At 39.8% G+C, this 16,918-nt stretch overlaps 1 protein-coding gene and 1 non-coding gene across 4 annotated transcripts in view; one reads left to right on the forward strand and one right to left on the reverse strand.

The window, feature by feature from the left end:
- The window catches only part of NT5C3A (5'-nucleotidase, cytosolic IIIA), a 48,590-nt gene that overhangs the window by 4,559 nt on the left and 27,113 nt on the right, over positions 1 to 16,918 (forward strand). The window lies entirely within an intron of this gene.
- LOC123836175 (U6 spliceosomal RNA) lies at positions 3,854 to 3,956 on the reverse strand. The gene has a single exon (XR_006788877.1). It is a non-coding gene; the product is annotated as a U6 spliceosomal RNA (small nuclear RNA).

A 16,918-nucleotide genomic window follows, 5' to 3' on the forward strand; every position in this document is an offset into this window, starting at 1 on the left:
CCATCATTAAGTTGAAAATATGGTAATCTGTAACGCATTTCATGCACTTACCAAACATCATAGCTTAGCCCAGCCTACCTTAAATGTGCTCAGAACACTTACATTGGCTTACAGTTGGGCAAAATCATCTAACAAAAAGCCTATTTTATAATGAAGTGTTGAATAATATAATTTATTGACTGTACCGAAAGTGAAAAACAGAATAGTTGTATGGTACGGAATGGGTGTCAGTGTAATGGTTGTTTATTCTCGTGACTGGGTGATTGACTGGGAGCTAAGGCCGCTGCCAGTGCCCAGCATCAGAAGAGAATATTGTACTGTACATTGCTAGCCCAGGAAAAGATCAAAATTCAAAGTATAGTTTCTAGTAATTGCATGTCACTTTCTCATCATCGTAAAGTCAGAGAATTACAAGTCAAACCATCATAAGTTAGGGCCATCTAATAAAAATGTAGGGAAATAGTAGGAACTGTAATTTTTCCTCATAAAAGAAAAACAGTGCTTGAAACTAAATAAAGCTAAGTGTTAGTGATTAAAAAACAGCAGTGTACAAATTTAAGTACAAATGTGGCTTCTAAAGAGGAGAATTAAAAAATATATGTGGTCAACCATCAGGGCATTAGGACAGCACCAGTGAAACTCGTTCTAGGGGCACCTGGGTGGCTCAGTCGTTAAGCGTCTGCCTTCGGCTCAGGTCATGATCCCAGGGTCCTGGATCAAGCCCCACATTGGGCTCCCTGCTCAGTGGGGAGCCTGCTTCTCCCTCTGCCACTCCCCCTGCTTGTATTCCCTCTTGCTGTGTCTCTCTCTGTCAAATAAAATCTTAAAAAAAAAAAAAAAAAAAAACTCCTTTCTATTTTCTGGATACAAGATGCAATCACATTTAAAAAGGAAATTGTTTTAAAATAAAAACATTTTAAATGTGTGTGTATATATGTTTATACACACATATGCTGTTTATAAGAATTTGTCTTATTCTTTCTGGACTATATTAGGAGAAAACTTGCAAGGTTTTTTAAATTTATAAATGAATGCTAGCTTTCCTGTCCTACAGTTATTGGCCACAGAACTTCTCTCCAAGAATCTCAGTTTCCCCCACTGTTCCTCTTTAGTCATCATCCTTGTTAGATAGGTTAGCCGAAAGTGTGGGTTTTATTTGTTTTTATTAAATTTTGCGTTTGGCTCTTCAAATCTACATTGATCTCTTAGTACAGTAACTTAGATTTTCATGTTCTAGTTACGAATCCAGAAAATTTATTTAGTATCTTTTAGGACAGAAAATGTAATGCCCTTAATATATTGATAAAAAATCACCAACTTTTCCAGTTATCAAAATCCCATATGTTTGTTTGTTTTTTAGATTTTATTTATTTATATGACAGAGAGAGAGAGATAGCAAGAGCAGGAACACAAGCAGGGGGAATGGGAGAGGGAGAAGCAGGCTTCCTACCAAGCAGGGAGCCCGATGCGGGGCTCGATGCCAGGACCCTGGGATCATGACATGAGCCGAAGGCAGACGCTTAACGACTGAGCCACCCAGGTGCTCCAAAATCCCATATGTTTAATTTGTGCTTTTGAAGTTGTTTTAGAAAGCAGGCAATACATTTTATTTTTTAATCCAAGGTATTAAAAGATTGAAAACTGACTTTTAAATTTAAGGCCCATCTATGTATGTCACTCTTCTGTTTGCTGTTAAATTAAGTTGAAAATAGACCTTTCTCGGGCGCCTGGGTGGCTTAGTTGGTTAAGCGACTGCCTTCGGCTCAGGTCATGATCCTGGAGTCCCGGGATCGAGTCCCGCATCGGGCTCCCTGCTCGGCAGGGAGTCTGCTTCTCCCTCTCCCACTCCCCGTTTGTGTTCCCTCTCTCGCTGTGTCTTTCTCTGTCAAATAAATAAATAAAATCTTTAAAAAAAAAAAAAGAAAGAAAGAAAATAGACCTTTCTCCAGGGAGTTTAAAAACTTAAATAAATTATGTTCTTGGAAGAAAATGGCTTCATTTAATTAGACTATTTAGTAAACAGAGCTGGCTGAGAAAAACAAACATTTCTAGCCTCACATAGAGAACTAGAGTTACAATCTTGAAGCTAGAGAAAGATTAAAGGTCTTATTATGAAAAATGGAGTTTAACTTGATTTCTGTGATCTCTTCTAAAGATGTGATTAGTATGTGGAGTCCACATGAGGCACAGGATGTAAATAGAACACAACTTTATTTTTTTTTCTTGTTTCCCCTTTCAAATTTATTCAGTGGTGGTAATCTTTCTTGCTGCTGGTAAAAATTCTGGTAGGCCTGTGACTTTTTGCTCACTCTCAGACTGTAAAAGACAGTCTTTTTTTTTAGATTTTATTTATTTATTTGACAGAGAGAGACACAGCAAGAGAGGGAACACAAGCAAGGGGAGTGGGAGAGGGAGAAGAAGGCTCCAGGCTGAGCAGGGAGCCTGATGTGGGACTCGATCCCAGGACCCTGGGATCATGACCTGAGCCAAAGGCAGACGCTTAATGACTGAGCCACCCAGGCACCCAAAGACAATCACAAGCAGTCAATCTCATTTTCTGTAAATACCAGTGCCTAGTCATATATTACACATGATTTCAATATTAATTCTGTAGTGAGACTTCTAGATGGACATTACTAGTACCCACCAATATTTTTAGCTCTTCTCCCCTTCTTGTATTTGGGCAAGCTTTGCTATTCTGGCCAATAGACTGTCTGGAGATGGTATGGCCACTTCTGGGCCAGTGTAGTTATGAAAAGGGATACAGTTGTCCATAGTCTTTCCTGCTGTTGGAGCAAATCCTGAAGCATCATGATGACATGGAGATGACACAGTATCAAAGCAGCCTGGAATATTGAGCCAATCCGTGGACAGCTGCCCTGGAGAGTCATCTGGACCCATATTGGACTTCGTGTGAATGAAAAATAAACTTTTTTTGTGTTAAGGAACTGTTAAGGGAAGGGGAGAGAGAGTCTTAAGCAGAGTCCATGCTGAGTGAGGAGCCCTATGAGGGGCTCAATCTCAGGACCCCAAGATCACAACCTGAGCCAAAACCAAGAGTCGGACGCTTAACTGACTGTGCCACCTAGGTGTCCCAAAATGAGAGTTCTTATTTGACTGGTTAGGTTTGTGCTCCCTGGGCCTGCAAGATATTTAAAGTTGACTTTCTCTTCTTTCACTGTAACCCCATATTAATTTTGGGGGGCACCCCACTCCACCTCAGCCTGATTTTTTTTTTTTTTTTTTTGAGTGATCCACTCCATACAGGCTCTTGCCTTTGAAGTCCCTCCCTCTCAGGTGGCTCTTGTGGGCTGGACAGAAACACATTTCTGGCTTGTTCCCTCCTGTGTGGGAGCATTCACTTATCCCTGGCTCTGACAGACTCTAGGAGTACAGGCCATTACAACAAAGCCACTTTTTAAAAATTTCATCTTTATGGGACACCTGGGTGGCTCAGTTGTTAAGCATCTGCCTTTGGCTCAGGTCATGGTCCCAGGGTCCTGGGATCGAGCCCCGCATCGGGCTCCCTGCTCGGTAGGAAACCTGCTTCTCCCTCTCCCCTTCCCCCTGCTTGTGTTCCCTCTCTCAGTGTGTTGTCTGTCAAATAAATAAATAAAATCTTTTAAAGAAAATTCCATGTTTATGGTGTTATAACTGGCAAAATTCTAAAATATTTAAAGTGTACATTGTGATTGGATATACATATACGCTGTAAAAGGATTTTCCCCATCTAGTTAGTTAATACACCCATCACCTTACATATTTATCTTTGTGTGTTTGTGAGAACACTTAAGAACACTTAAGTTCTGCTCTCCGAAAACTTCAATTATACAATACAGTGTTCTCAACTATAAAAAAGGTGGAACACTTCATGAATTTGCATGTCATTCTTGTACAGGGGTCATGCTAATATCCTTACTGTTCCAATTTTAGTGTATGTGCTGCTGGTGGAGCATAGCAGAGCCACTTCCGTCCCACGGAATATCCTTTGTAGCTTGGATCAGGCCTCAGTCTTCCGCAGAAAACACATTCTCCAGGTGACCCCATGAAAGGCCCCTCTTGCTTGGTGAGAAGGTAGCGCTCCGCCGTACCCATTCCCTTGGAGGCAGAAGGCACAGCAACAACTCTTCCAGACACCCTCTTCACTCTTTTCACCCTTTTGTATTCTTTAAGTGGGTAAGGGCCCCAGTCATGAAGCCAATTCTCTCTTTTCCTTCCCTCACCTTAGTAGGATACCCATCCCTGAACTGAACTGAAACAGGAAGATTCCTTATTTAACATCCATTATGTACGTTTAACATTCTATGAATTTTTTTTTAGATGTTAATCATTGTTATGAGCTAAACTGTGACCCCTCGAAGGTTCTTTTCGATGGACTGAGAATCAATTAAGAAATCAATTGACAGATTAACAGGAGAAAATCAAATTTAATAGCATACATATGGTAATGCACACAGACATGGAAATTCCAATGACAGGGAAAATGAGGTTTCTGTGTCATTCTGAACTAAGGAGAAGGGAGGAGGGGTCAGGGACTTGAGAGGAAAGGAATGCAGTTCATAGGGCAGTAAGAAGAGCAGATGTTTGCCCAGCCATACAGATGGGTCACTCAGGTAAAATGGATCTCTCCTTATTCTGGGAAAGACCCCCACTTAAAGAGTTCTTGTAAGTGTTTAAAGCATGGGCAAAAGTTTCTCTTGAGCCCGTAGGGTCTTGCCTTCAGCTCAAAATAATCTTCATGCCAGAGTGGCCCATCTTGGGGCGGCCTACCCTCGGCCCCTACATGCTTTTGAATGATAAGCAAGCTTTCCCATCTCTTGAGTCTTGGTCTGTGTGTTCTGTGTTCTCCGTGGCCGGTCCAGCCCTGCCTTGTGGGCGATATGACCTCCATCTAGTATTCAAGATGGACACTGGCTTCGCTCTCACTAGACACTCCCAACCAGTTAAAATTATCATTTCTTTTTTTTTTTTTTAAGATTTTATTTATTTATCTGAGAGAGAGAGCGCACAAGGGGAGGGGCAGAAAGAGAGGGAGAGGAAAAAGCAGACTCCCCGCTGAGCAGGGAGCCCAGCACCTGGCTTGATCCCAGGACCCTGGGATCATGACCCCAGCTGAAGGCAGAGGCTTAACTGACTGAACCACCCAGGTGCCCCCATTTCTAATTTAAACACATCTCAACTTTTTATGGCTTCCTTGTAAACACAAACAATTACTCCTTATAAGCTGGTGCTGTTTTTGAAACTTGAGTGAGTTTCCTTCCTGGAGGTGACTTCTGACAAAAAGTCCTTCCTTTCTTCTATTTTAAGATAACATCAGATGTTCTCTGGGTACTATATGAGTAAGTGGAAAGCCCACTATTGAGTCTATATTTAGAAAAGGGAGGGGGCAGGGAATCAAGATTTAAATACAACTGCTTAAGTGGCTCAATGCTATTAGACAGGCTTTTAAAAATATCTCTGTATCCCAACTTTAATTTATATCAGCACTCAGATTTATGACCTTTTAGGACCTGTTTTTAATTCATTTGTTTTGTAAAGCATATTCCCCCAAACTCCTGTGGCATTTCCTGATGATTTTTCATGAAGTAGTAATTTATACACTGTCCTGTATTGTTTACTGTTACGTGTGTTCTTTAAGGGTCTAGATTTGTACATATTTCTTTGTCTTTTATTTTTAAGATTTTATTTATTTGAGAGAGAGAGCATATACATGGCGGGTGGAGGGAGTGAGGGGCAGAGGGAGAGGGAGGGAGCCTGTTATGGGGCTGGATCCCAGGACCCTGGGATCATGACCTGAGCCGAAGGCAAACGCTTAACCTACTGAGCCACCCACGTGCCCCCTTTGTCTTTTTTATTAGTTGCGCCTAGGAGAGACAGAGACCCAAAATCAGTGTCTTTAATAAACAATAAACATTCTATTTTTCTAATATAAGGAGAGGTCTAAAAAGTAGGCAGTTGCTGGTATTAATTAGGGAGTACAAGGATATCAAGACAGAGGTCTTTGAAATTCTCTTGGCTTTTCTCTTGGTCACAAAATGGCTGCTGCAGTCCTGGCCAACATGTCCATCTTCCAGGGAGGAGGATACTCAATTAAGTAAAGCAGAACTTCCTCCTCACATGTATTTGGAGAGAACAGTGTCATATAGCTACCCTAACTGTGAAGCTGAGGAATTTTTTGGCTGAGCAAATGGCCACCCTCCAACAAAATTGAGATTCTATTAGTAGGAAAGAAAGGAAGGAATTAGGTAATAAGCAGTCTACCATGCTATACCATAGTTCCTATTCCTTTTCCATATCATTTGCCACTCAGTAAATTCATTTACTATTTGATCAAATAAAAGCACATATATATAATCTGGTATTACTGGTGGTCAGTTGGCTGGTAGAAAAATAGAGCATTCCAACTGTTAAAAATCTTTGGTAATACAGCAGGACAGAATACAGACTCAGAATAGCTTTGCCCTTCTGTCTACCCCAAACACGAAGATTTATTCCTTCACACCTAAAATACCTAGGTCTTCAATAATTCTTGAGATATCACCACTGTCTTCATATATACTAATGAGATTTAGAAACTAGTCTCACAATTATGTGTCACAACTATTAAAAGTTAGAGTCCTAATGATGTGAAACGTTGGGGTTCGGAGAGAACAGTCAAGAAAGAATCCTTGAGGGGCACCTGGGTGGCTCAGTCAGTTAAGCAGCTGCCTTCGGCTCAGGTCATGATCTCAGGGTCCTGGGATTGAGCCCCACATCGGGCTCTCTGCTCAGCAGGGAGTCTGCTTCTCCCTCTCACTCTCCCTTTGAGCTCTCCCTCTCTGTGTGTGTCTCTCTAATAAATAAATAATTGTTTAAAAAAAAAGAATTCTTGAGGCATCTTCAGTGCAAAAAAGGGTGGTTTCATTAAAGCACAGGGACAGAACCCATGGGCAGAAAGAACTTCACTGGGATTGTGAGGAGTGACTAATTATATACTTGCAAATTGAAAGGGGGCTAGGGATAGCATAAGTCTCTAAGGAATTTGGAAGCAAGGTTTCCAGGACCTTGAGGGACTAGCTGTTGTTAGGAAAAGGTCATTTATTACTGTTTTAGTACAACCTTAGTCATGAGACCCTTCAGATGTGTATCAGTGGACCATATGCTTGGAGGATGATTGCTAACATATATCTTGGGGGGAAAGGGTAGAGATAAAGGAAGCTTCCAAAAGGATTTTCATATGTTAAAGTAGACTTACAAAATCCTGGAGGTTGGGCTAATGTCAATCTAAGATTGCCTTTTGCGTTTAGCAAAGTATTAACTTTGAGTTAGTTGAGTTCCTGGAGGAAGATCACCCTGCCTGTCCCAAGTACTTGTCAATGGACTGTAAGTTATAAGGAAGTTTAATTTTTTTTTTCCTTTTGCCTTTGTTCTCCACATCATTAACAGTACTTCTACAATGAATGAATATAAATTTTGGGAGAGAGATCTCAAGGAAAGGCTATGTGAAATTCAAAGGAATAGATTACATTGGGTAATGTTTGATGGCTGTGGTGTTTGAGGGATAACAATCATGATTGGTCAGTCTAAATAAAATATATTGTAAAATAAGGGGAATATATTAAACTCTTAACATTGGCAAAGAATATGTTCGAGGTCATCTTGACTCCCCAGATTTGCAAATATGGAGATATTTATAACAGGCGTATGACTTTGTCTTTGCAAATCACATTTGTCATGTTTCCAATGTATTATCGTCACTCAACTTTAATCACATTTTCAGCTTCAACAATTATCTAGTGAGTTGTTTTTATGTTAGCCAGAATACTTCCTGAAACAGCTGGAGTTTTTACAAAATTTTTTTAAGCTTTTGGTTGTGAATTCATTTACACAACAGATGGAGCACCCCTGAACCAGATGCTATAATATTTTTTGTTTGTTTTTAAATAAGCTCTAGGCCCAATGTGGGGCTTGGACTCAAGACTCTGAGATCAAGAGTAGCATGCTCTACCGACTGAGCCAGCCAGGGACCCGATAATATTTTTAATTTATCTAGAAAGTCTCTTTTCTAGGTAAAAATCATCATATCCTTAGATCCTTTACTTTAATCCCTCCAGGTGATTCCAGTGAATGCTAAAATTTGAGAACCATAGAAGTAAAGAATTGAAATTCTTGCCCCCAGCAAAATTACAAAGTTTACAAAATGTATTTTATTTATTTATTTATTTATTTATTTTAAGATTTTATCTATTTATTTGACAGAGAGAGACACGGCAAGAGAAGGAGCACAAGCAGGGGGAGCGGGAGAGGGAGAAGCAGGCTTCCCGCAGAGCAGGGAGCCCTATGCGGGGCTCGATCCCAGGACCCTGGGATCATGACCTGAGCCGAAGGCAGACGCTTAACAACTGAGCCACCCAGGCACCCCTACAAAATGTATTTTTAAAAAATCCAGTTTAATTGCTCACAAATAGGCAAAATTGGGGACTGCCAAGCACTGTGTGGAGAGAGAAATCCGAGTGATGAGGATATAGAAAAATGGGCACTTTTGTTTACTCTGTTGGAGGCGGTATATACATCGGTTAAATAAATTATAGTGCATTGGTTACACTGTGGTGCATTTGTATACTAAAACATTGTGCAGCTTTAAAAATAAGAAAGTAGGGGCACCTGGGTGGCTCAGTCAGTTAAGTGTCTGACTTCGGCTCAAATCATGATTGATGTAGGAAAGACGTCAGGGTTCCAAGCTGACAGCCAAGAAAGAATTCTTGAGGCGTCTTTGGTGCAAAAAGGTGGTTTTATTAAAGCACGAGGACAGGACCTGTGGGCAGAAAGAGCGGCACTGGGGTCATGAGGAGTGGCCCATTATATACTTTCAAGTTGGGAGAGGGGTAGGGATAGCGTAAGTCTCCAAGGAATTTTGGAAGCAAGGTTTCCAGGACCTTGAGGGGCTAGCTATTGTTGGGATAAGGTCATTTATTACTGTCTAATAAAACCTGAGTCATGAGACCCTTCGGATGTATATTGGTGGGTCATATGCTTGGGGGATGATTGCCAACATGTATCTTGGTATGTTAAAGTAGACTTACAGGGTCCTGGGGGGTTGGGCTAAGATTGCCTTTGCCCTTTACAAGGTATTAACATCGAGGCAGCTGAGTCCCTAGAGGAATGTCACTCTGCCTGTTTTAAGGACTTGTCAGTGGGCTGTACTTTATAAGGAAATTTAATAATTTTTCTTCTGCCTTTGTTTCCCATGTCAGTGATCTCAGGGTCCTGGGATTGAGTACTGCCTCAGGCTCCCCACTAAGTGGGGAGTCTGCTTGTCCCTCTCTCTCTGCCCTTCCCCCCGCTCATGCTCACATGTGTGGTCTCTCTCTCTCTCAAATAAATCTTTTATAAATACATACATACATACAAGAAGGTAAATCTGAGTTAACATTTTAAAAAGTTCAAAAGATAGTAACTAGGGGGAAAAAGCACATTGTAGAACAGTTGTGGCTCCAGGGAGATACACATGAATGTGCTTTTATGTCATTGGAAATTCTTGAAAAACTGCACTAGTTGTTTGTAGTTGTTCCTAGTAATGATAGAACTTGAGAGGATGAGAATGAGGAAGGAGACTTGTACTTTTTCATCCTTTAATGTTCCGCACTGTTTGAAATAGCATGAACATGTATATTTTTTTTAAAAACGGTTAATTGAAAGCAACATTTTTAAAAAGTGTTGGGACCACATTGTAGAAATGTTTGTATTATCAGTAGTGAGGTGTTTGTAATTAACTTGCTGAAGAGTCTTTGAGAGTTATGTTCATTTTCAAAAAGTGATAAGATCTGGAATGCATTTTAATTGCTTAATCTGGTAGCTGAAGTACACTAAATTAGCATAACTATAATCAAGAGACAAAGAGTGTGAGGAAAAAATAATTTTCCATCTACCTTTCTAAGGCCTGTGCTGGGGACCCTATAACCAAAGATAGAATTAACAAGAGAAAAAGTTTTATTAACACATATACACGAGAGATGCCTTGGGAAAAGTGAGTAACTCTCTTAGATGGTTTAAAATTATACCATCTACAGCTATAAGCAAAAAGAAGGGCATGGAAGAGGCCTGTTGTTGGGTGGGAGGAGGAAAAAAATGGTAAACCAGAGTAAGGGTTGATAATGCAGATTTTAAGTGCACTCTCTCCATTGATTTGAGTTTGCCGTGCTTTCTTCATCTTTTTCTTCCTTCTCTTTTGGTACAGAGTGGAGACACACATAGAAATGGGGATTTCCTTTATAAATATAAATTTCCCTTGCAAAAGGGAACTTCTCTTTTCAGAGCTTCACCTGTGTCTCCTGTTTCTCTGAAATAATCAGCTCAAAATAGTCGTCATGCCAAAGAGGCATATGTTGGGACAGCATTCTGTCACTGGAGAAGCAGGAATTGAAATAAGCCTGGATTAAAGAGAATGAACCCTAGCCTGCTATGGGAGCCAGAGAAAGAGGACAGAACATTGACTGATCGCAGAGGTGAAATCTGTAGGATTTGAAAGGGAACAGGATTTGTAACCCCAGGATATGCCATCTTCTTTTTTCTTTAGCTAGAGATGGTACTTAAGATGATAACCTGACCCATTTCAGGGAGTGACTCCATTTTCCTGGGTATCTCCCATGTATTCAGGAGGGATGCATGTTATTAAATTCGTGTTTGTTTTTCTCCTATTAATCTGTCTTTTATTATAGGAGGGTTTCAGCCAAGAACCTAGAAGGGTAGAGGAAAAATTATTTTCCTCTCCCACAGATTTTCTAATTTTTGCCAAGTGTCTTAGATTATCCTTAATTCATCATAGCAGTTTGAATGTTCCCTACAGTTTATGTTAAATCATTTCCATAGATTTCTCTTTTGTTTGCTTTTAAAGTAATTCGGACATCACATTAATTAGAGTTACTGAATTAATAAGCCTATAAAGAATCTTAAATCCCATTTTAATCCTTATTGTCTTTTGAATTAGCAGTTGTAATTTATCTCTTCAATATAGTAACTTAATTGAAATCTAATGTCATAAGCCTTACCTGAGGTTCCCACTGCTTTAAAAACAGCCATCAGGGAAATCTATACAATTCCATTTTTGTGTCAGCAGATGGCAGACTTCTCTGTGCTATGGCTTGGTGCTAGCTTTCTAAATTACCTTTCTTGTTTTATTTTTATGTTTACTCTCTCACTGTTGCTTCAACCTGAGGGGAGCAGAATTTGTCACCCCAAAGTCTGCCACTTTGATATGGGGATTATTGTGAACTGAAGGCAATCAAGACCCAGAGGGGTCAGGAAGAGCTTTTTAACTCCCTTTTACCTGCCTAAAAGAATTTGGAAAGGGGGCCTGTACCAGGAAGAGAGCTACTACCAGAGATTACTCTTTTATCTGAGAGATTTACCTGCATGAAGGCAAACATTGCTTTTCTCATTTTCCTGGACTTGCCTTCCTCCCCTTTGAAGCCCCAAGCCTCTTCTTTCGCCTTAGCTCAAGATGGTTTATAAGCCTCAATTGCCTGACTGCCTTTGGGTCTCGAATCTTTGTGGGTTCCCATATGTGTGAAATTAAGGATTTCTTTTTCTGTTAATCTGTCTTTTTATTATGGGATGGATGGCCTCAGCAAAGACCATAGAAGGGTACAGGGAAAATTATTTTTCCTCCCCTAAAACCATTAATCTATAAAATCTAAACCAACTTTGAGTCTTCTGCTGTTACAGATTTAAATGCCATGGTCTATTTTTTCACATGTGTTGTTTATCTTCCTCATATTTCAAGGTGCTAATAGATTACAGAGTTGTTTGTTGGTTGATTGGAAGGTTGCTTAATTTGTGTGGCAAGTTCCTGCTTGTGAGTGGGTGGAAGTAGATAGTTACATGTGGGTTGCGGTAAGATCCTTCCTGTCCCCACTTTATCTCTGAAGCTTTGTCATGGCACAGCCCTCTCATTTATTTTACTTCAAATGCCCTACCCAGGGCCGGGGTTCAGAACACCAACACCAAAAAAAAAAAAAAAAAAAAATCATTATCTTCTTATACAGTCTTCCCCCGAACAGTTTATGTTTATCTAGATTTCTCTGTCACAGTGTTCTAAGGGAATGAGGCACTTGATCAATTTTGATGGAGATAGGAAAAGTTTGAGAACCTAAGCATTACAGCATAGTGAAATGTTACAAAAAAGAAACCTACGGAAGTCACATTAAGATAATAGGGGGGGAAAAGAAAACGGGGCTACACTGGGACTAGAACTAGAAAACAATTAGAAACTGATGCCCATTTGGGTTAGTTGGGCACTGCCCTATTATCTGTTGTTTTTTTTTTTAAGATTGATTTATTTGAGAGAGAGAATGAGAGAGAGAGCACGAGAGGGGGGAGAGTCAGAGGGAGAAGCAGACTCCCCACCAAGCAGGGAGCCTGATGCAGGACTTGACCCTGGGACTCCAGGATCATGACCTGAGCCAAAGGCAGTGACTTAACCAACTAAGCCACCCAGGTACCCCCCCCCTTTTTTTTTAAAGATTGATTTATTTATTTGAGAGAGAGAGAGAGCATGAGAGGAGGGAGGGTCAGAGGGAGAAGCCCCTATGAATCTGTTAACCAGGGGAAAGGAACTAAAATTTTGGGGTGTCTACTTAGGCCACATTCACAGTGCATGACCTTATTTAATCCTTAAAAACACAGTCCAGCTGGTAAATTGTCATAATTTTTATTAATTTGCTTAGGATGTAGCTTAGTAAGTAGCAGAGCCGGCACTCAGTCCGACTTTAGCTCTCTCTGAAGCTTTTAAAGAAAGCATGCTTCTCAGTTGGGAACACCAATTGCGTTAATGAAGTGTTCCTGTGTTGCTGATCTTTAAAAATTTTTCTCTCTTGAGGCGCCTGGGTGGCTCAGTGGGTCAAGTCTGCCTTTGGCTTAGGTAATGATCCCGGAGTCCCAGGATCGAGCCCCACATCGCATCTGTGCTCGCCACTCAGTGGGGAGTCTGCTTCTCCCTCTGCCCCTCCCTGCTCTCATGCTCTCTCTCTCACTCTCTCAAATAAATAAATAAAACCTTTAAAAAATAATAAAATAAAAATTAAGAAAATAAAAATTTTATCTCTTTCCAAGCTAATTATTTTATTCTATTTCATTCTTTGTGCAGAACTATGTACCATATATATGTATGTATGTGTATATATATAATATGATGTATATAGAGAGAGATATCCATGTGTATGTACATGGTTTTGTCACATAGGCCTAGTTTTTGTAGGATGGGGAAATCTGTCTGGTGTTCCATAATTATTCAGTTATTCTGTGCTTTTTAAGTATTGTGGCTTATATAGTAAAGATAAAGTAACTTCTTTAATAAGTTACATAATTGATGATTTGAACTTTAGAGTATCTTGTTAGGGAATGAAGTCATAAATATATAATGTTTGAAAGTTTAATAAAAGTTGGCGAATCCTTGGTTCTGACTCAGCCCTGCCACATTCCGATGGTTTAACTTTGGACAATTTCTAAGTCTCAATTTCCAGTTCTCCAGAATGGATAAGATTCACCTAGAAAATCTTCTGCCCCCTTGTTTCTTTCAGGGTATTATATTAGGAATATGTTCTGTCTTTGCGTTTGTATTTTTTATTTCACTTAGTGTTTTAAATAATTATACTTTCGGAGAATTCCAACAGTATATTCTAAATATCTTTGTGGGTTGTTAAGATTAAAAAAGAGATAATATGCATACAGTCTCAAACTTTACCACATAGTATTCAATAAATGTTAATTCTCTTTTCAGCTCCTTTCGTGAAACAAAGCTTTTCCCAACTTTCTTTTATTTATTTCTTAAATTTATTTATTTTTATTTAAATTCAGTTAACATACAACGTATTATTGCTTTCAGAGGTAGAGGTCAGTGATTCATCAGTCTTATATAATACCCAGTGGTCATTACATCACGTGCCCTCCTTAATGTCCATCACCCAGTTACTCCATCCCCCAACCCCCGCTCCTCCAGCAACCCTCAGTTTCTTTCCTATGCTTAAGAGTCTCTTATGGTTTGTCTCCCTCTCTGATTTCATCTTGTTTTATTTTTTCCTCTGTTCCCCTATGATCTTTTTTGTTTCTTAAATTCCACATATCAGCGAGATCATATGATAATTGTCTTTCCCTGATTGACTTATTTCACTTAGCATAACACTCTCTAGTTCCATCCACATTGTTGCAAATGGCAATATTTTATTTTATTTTTTGATGGCTGAGTAGTATTCCATTATATATATATACCAGATCTTCTTTATCCATTCATCTGTCGATGGACATCTGGGCTCTTTCTATAGTTTGGCTATTGTGGATGTTTCTGCTATGAACATTGGGGTGCACGTGCCCCTTTGGTCACTACATTTGCATCTTTGGGGTAAATACCCAGTAGTGCAATTGCTGGGTCATAGGTTAGCTTTATTTTCAACCTTTTGAGGAACCTCCATACTGTTTTCCAGACCAACTTTCTTTTAGACATGATGTTGTCTTGTAAGAGATTCAGATTAAGTAATGATTTAACAATTGTCTCTAAACAATATTCTCTTTGAGCTCTCAGGTTTGGAAAAGAAGAATGTCTAGTTAGAGCATCATACATCCTTCAAGTTAAAAGATTGAGAATAGAAAGATATCCAGCGTTATCCCAAATGTTGAGTAATGGTTTTGTCTTTTTATTTATTTATTTATTTTTAAAGATTTTATTTATTTATTTGACAGAGAGAGACACAGCAAGAGAGGGAACGAACACAAGCAGGGGGAGTGGGTAGAGGGAGAAGCAGGCCCCCCTCCGAGTAGGGAGCCCGATGTGGGGCTCAATCCCAGGACCCTGGGATCATGACCTGAGCCGAAGGCAGATGCTTAACGACTGAGCCACCCAGGTGCCCTGGTTTTGTCTTTTTTTTTTTTTTTTTTTTATGAGAGTGAGAGCATGAGCAGAGGGAGAGGGAGGAGCAGGCGTCCCCCGCTGAGCACAGAGCCCAACATAAGGCTCCATTCCAGGACCCTGAGATCATAACCCCAGCCGGAGTCATGCTTAATCGACTAAGCCACCCAGGCGCCCCTGAATAACGGTTTTTAACCTGAGGACCTCGCAGTCTGGGGCCTAATCCCTGCCTGCCTGCTATAATAATTTGTAGATGGGTAAATTGACCTGAGTAGCATACTTACAAGCTTGGCATATATAATTATATCATTTTCAGTTACTGAAATTTAATTTTGCTAAAGTCGTATGGGAAACATGGTTTTTTGTAAAGGATAAAGCTTCTATATGCATTTGATTCATTTATATATAACTGTTAAGTATCATTTTTCCCAACATGAGATCATACTGTAACATTGTTTTTAATAAGATTACTCACTTATTTATTTTTTTTAAGATTTTTTTTAAGATTTTCTTTATTTGAGAGAGCAAGACAGAGCAGAGAGAGAGCACAAATAGTAGGGAGGGGCAGAGGGAGAGGGAGAAGCAGGCTTCCCGCTGAGCAGGGAGCCCGATGTGGGGCTTGATCCCAGGACCCTGGGATCATGACCTGAGCCGAAGGCAGACGCTTAACCGACTGAGCCACCCAGGCGCCCAAGATTTTTATTTATTTTTGAGAGAGAGAGAAAAAGAGAGAGAGAGAGCACAAGGGTGGGAGGGGCAGAGGGAGAAGCAGGCTCCCTGCTGAGCAGAGCAGGAGGCGGGACTCCTTTCCAGGACGCTGGGATCAGGACCTGAGCCAAAGGCAGACACTTAACCAACTGAGCCGCCCAGGCGCCCCAAGATTATTCACTTATTAATTTATTCCTTCCTGCGGCGCCTGGGTGGCTCAGTTGGTTAGACGACTGCCTTCGGCTCAGGTCATGATCCTGGAGTCCTGGGATTGAGTCCTGCGTCGGGCTCCCTGCTCGGCAGGCAGTCTGCTTCTCCCTCTGACCCTCCCCCATCTCATTCTCTCTCTCAAAAAAAAAAAAAAAAAAAAAATTATTCCTTCCTAATTTTATACTTTTTTTAGTGATTATATTATATTCCTTTATATCATATAGGTGTTATAATTTCTTCAGCAAGTTCTTTACTGTTGAACATTTAGATTGTTTACCACTTTTCATTATAATAAATAATGGGTCAGTAAACATTTGTGTTGCATCTGTGCAAGTCCATGACTGTTTAAGTGGGATGCTGGATCAAAGGGCATGTACAAATCTAAGGCTTTTGAATGTGCTTCCAGGTTACCTTCTGAAAAGGTTGTACTGATTTACATTTCCACTAACAGTATATACAAGTACCTAGCTCCCTATTTTCCTGGGAATAGGTGTCTTTTTTTTTTTTTCTTATTTTTGCCAAATGATAGTTGTTGTTGTTTTTTAAGTATTCATTACTTTTGAAACTGAACTGTTAAAAATAATAGGCCATTTATTTTCTTCTTTTCTGAATTGTCCTACGTTCTTTTTCTTGATTTGCAAGGGCTTTTATAAAATGTTTTTAACTGTAGAAATATGTTAGAAATGTATTTTTCCAAGTTTTTTTTTTTTGTTTTCACTTTTATTTTTGCGTAGTCTGTGTATGACCCTCCTCTCAAATCTTTAAGTGGCTGCTGTTGGTGCTGCTGCTTTTTATTGAGGTACAGTCGACATGCAGTGTTACATTAGTTTCAGGTGTACAACATAGTGACTCAAGAATTCTACACGTTACTTGCCTTGACAAGTTTAGTCACCATCTGTCACCATACGAAGTTATTACAATTACAATTGACCATATTCCCTGTGCTCTACTTTTTGTCTCCGTGATTTTATTTCATAACCGGAAGTTTGTACTTCTTAATCCCTTTTTATCTTTTTAGCCCATTTCCCCACCCACCTAAATGGCTTCTTTAAACCATGTCCTAATACTTTATAATGCTTTACAGAGCTTTATTTGTATATGACTCCTCATTTACACATTATG

The sequence above is a fragment of the Mirounga angustirostris genome, unplaced genomic scaffold (assembly GCF_029215605.1).
Source record: "Mirounga angustirostris isolate CCGP_5_RB_7025 unplaced genomic scaffold, mMirAng1.0.hap1 SCAF_12, whole genome shotgun sequence".
NCBI lineage: Eukaryota > Metazoa > Chordata > Mammalia > Carnivora > Phocidae > Mirounga > Mirounga angustirostris.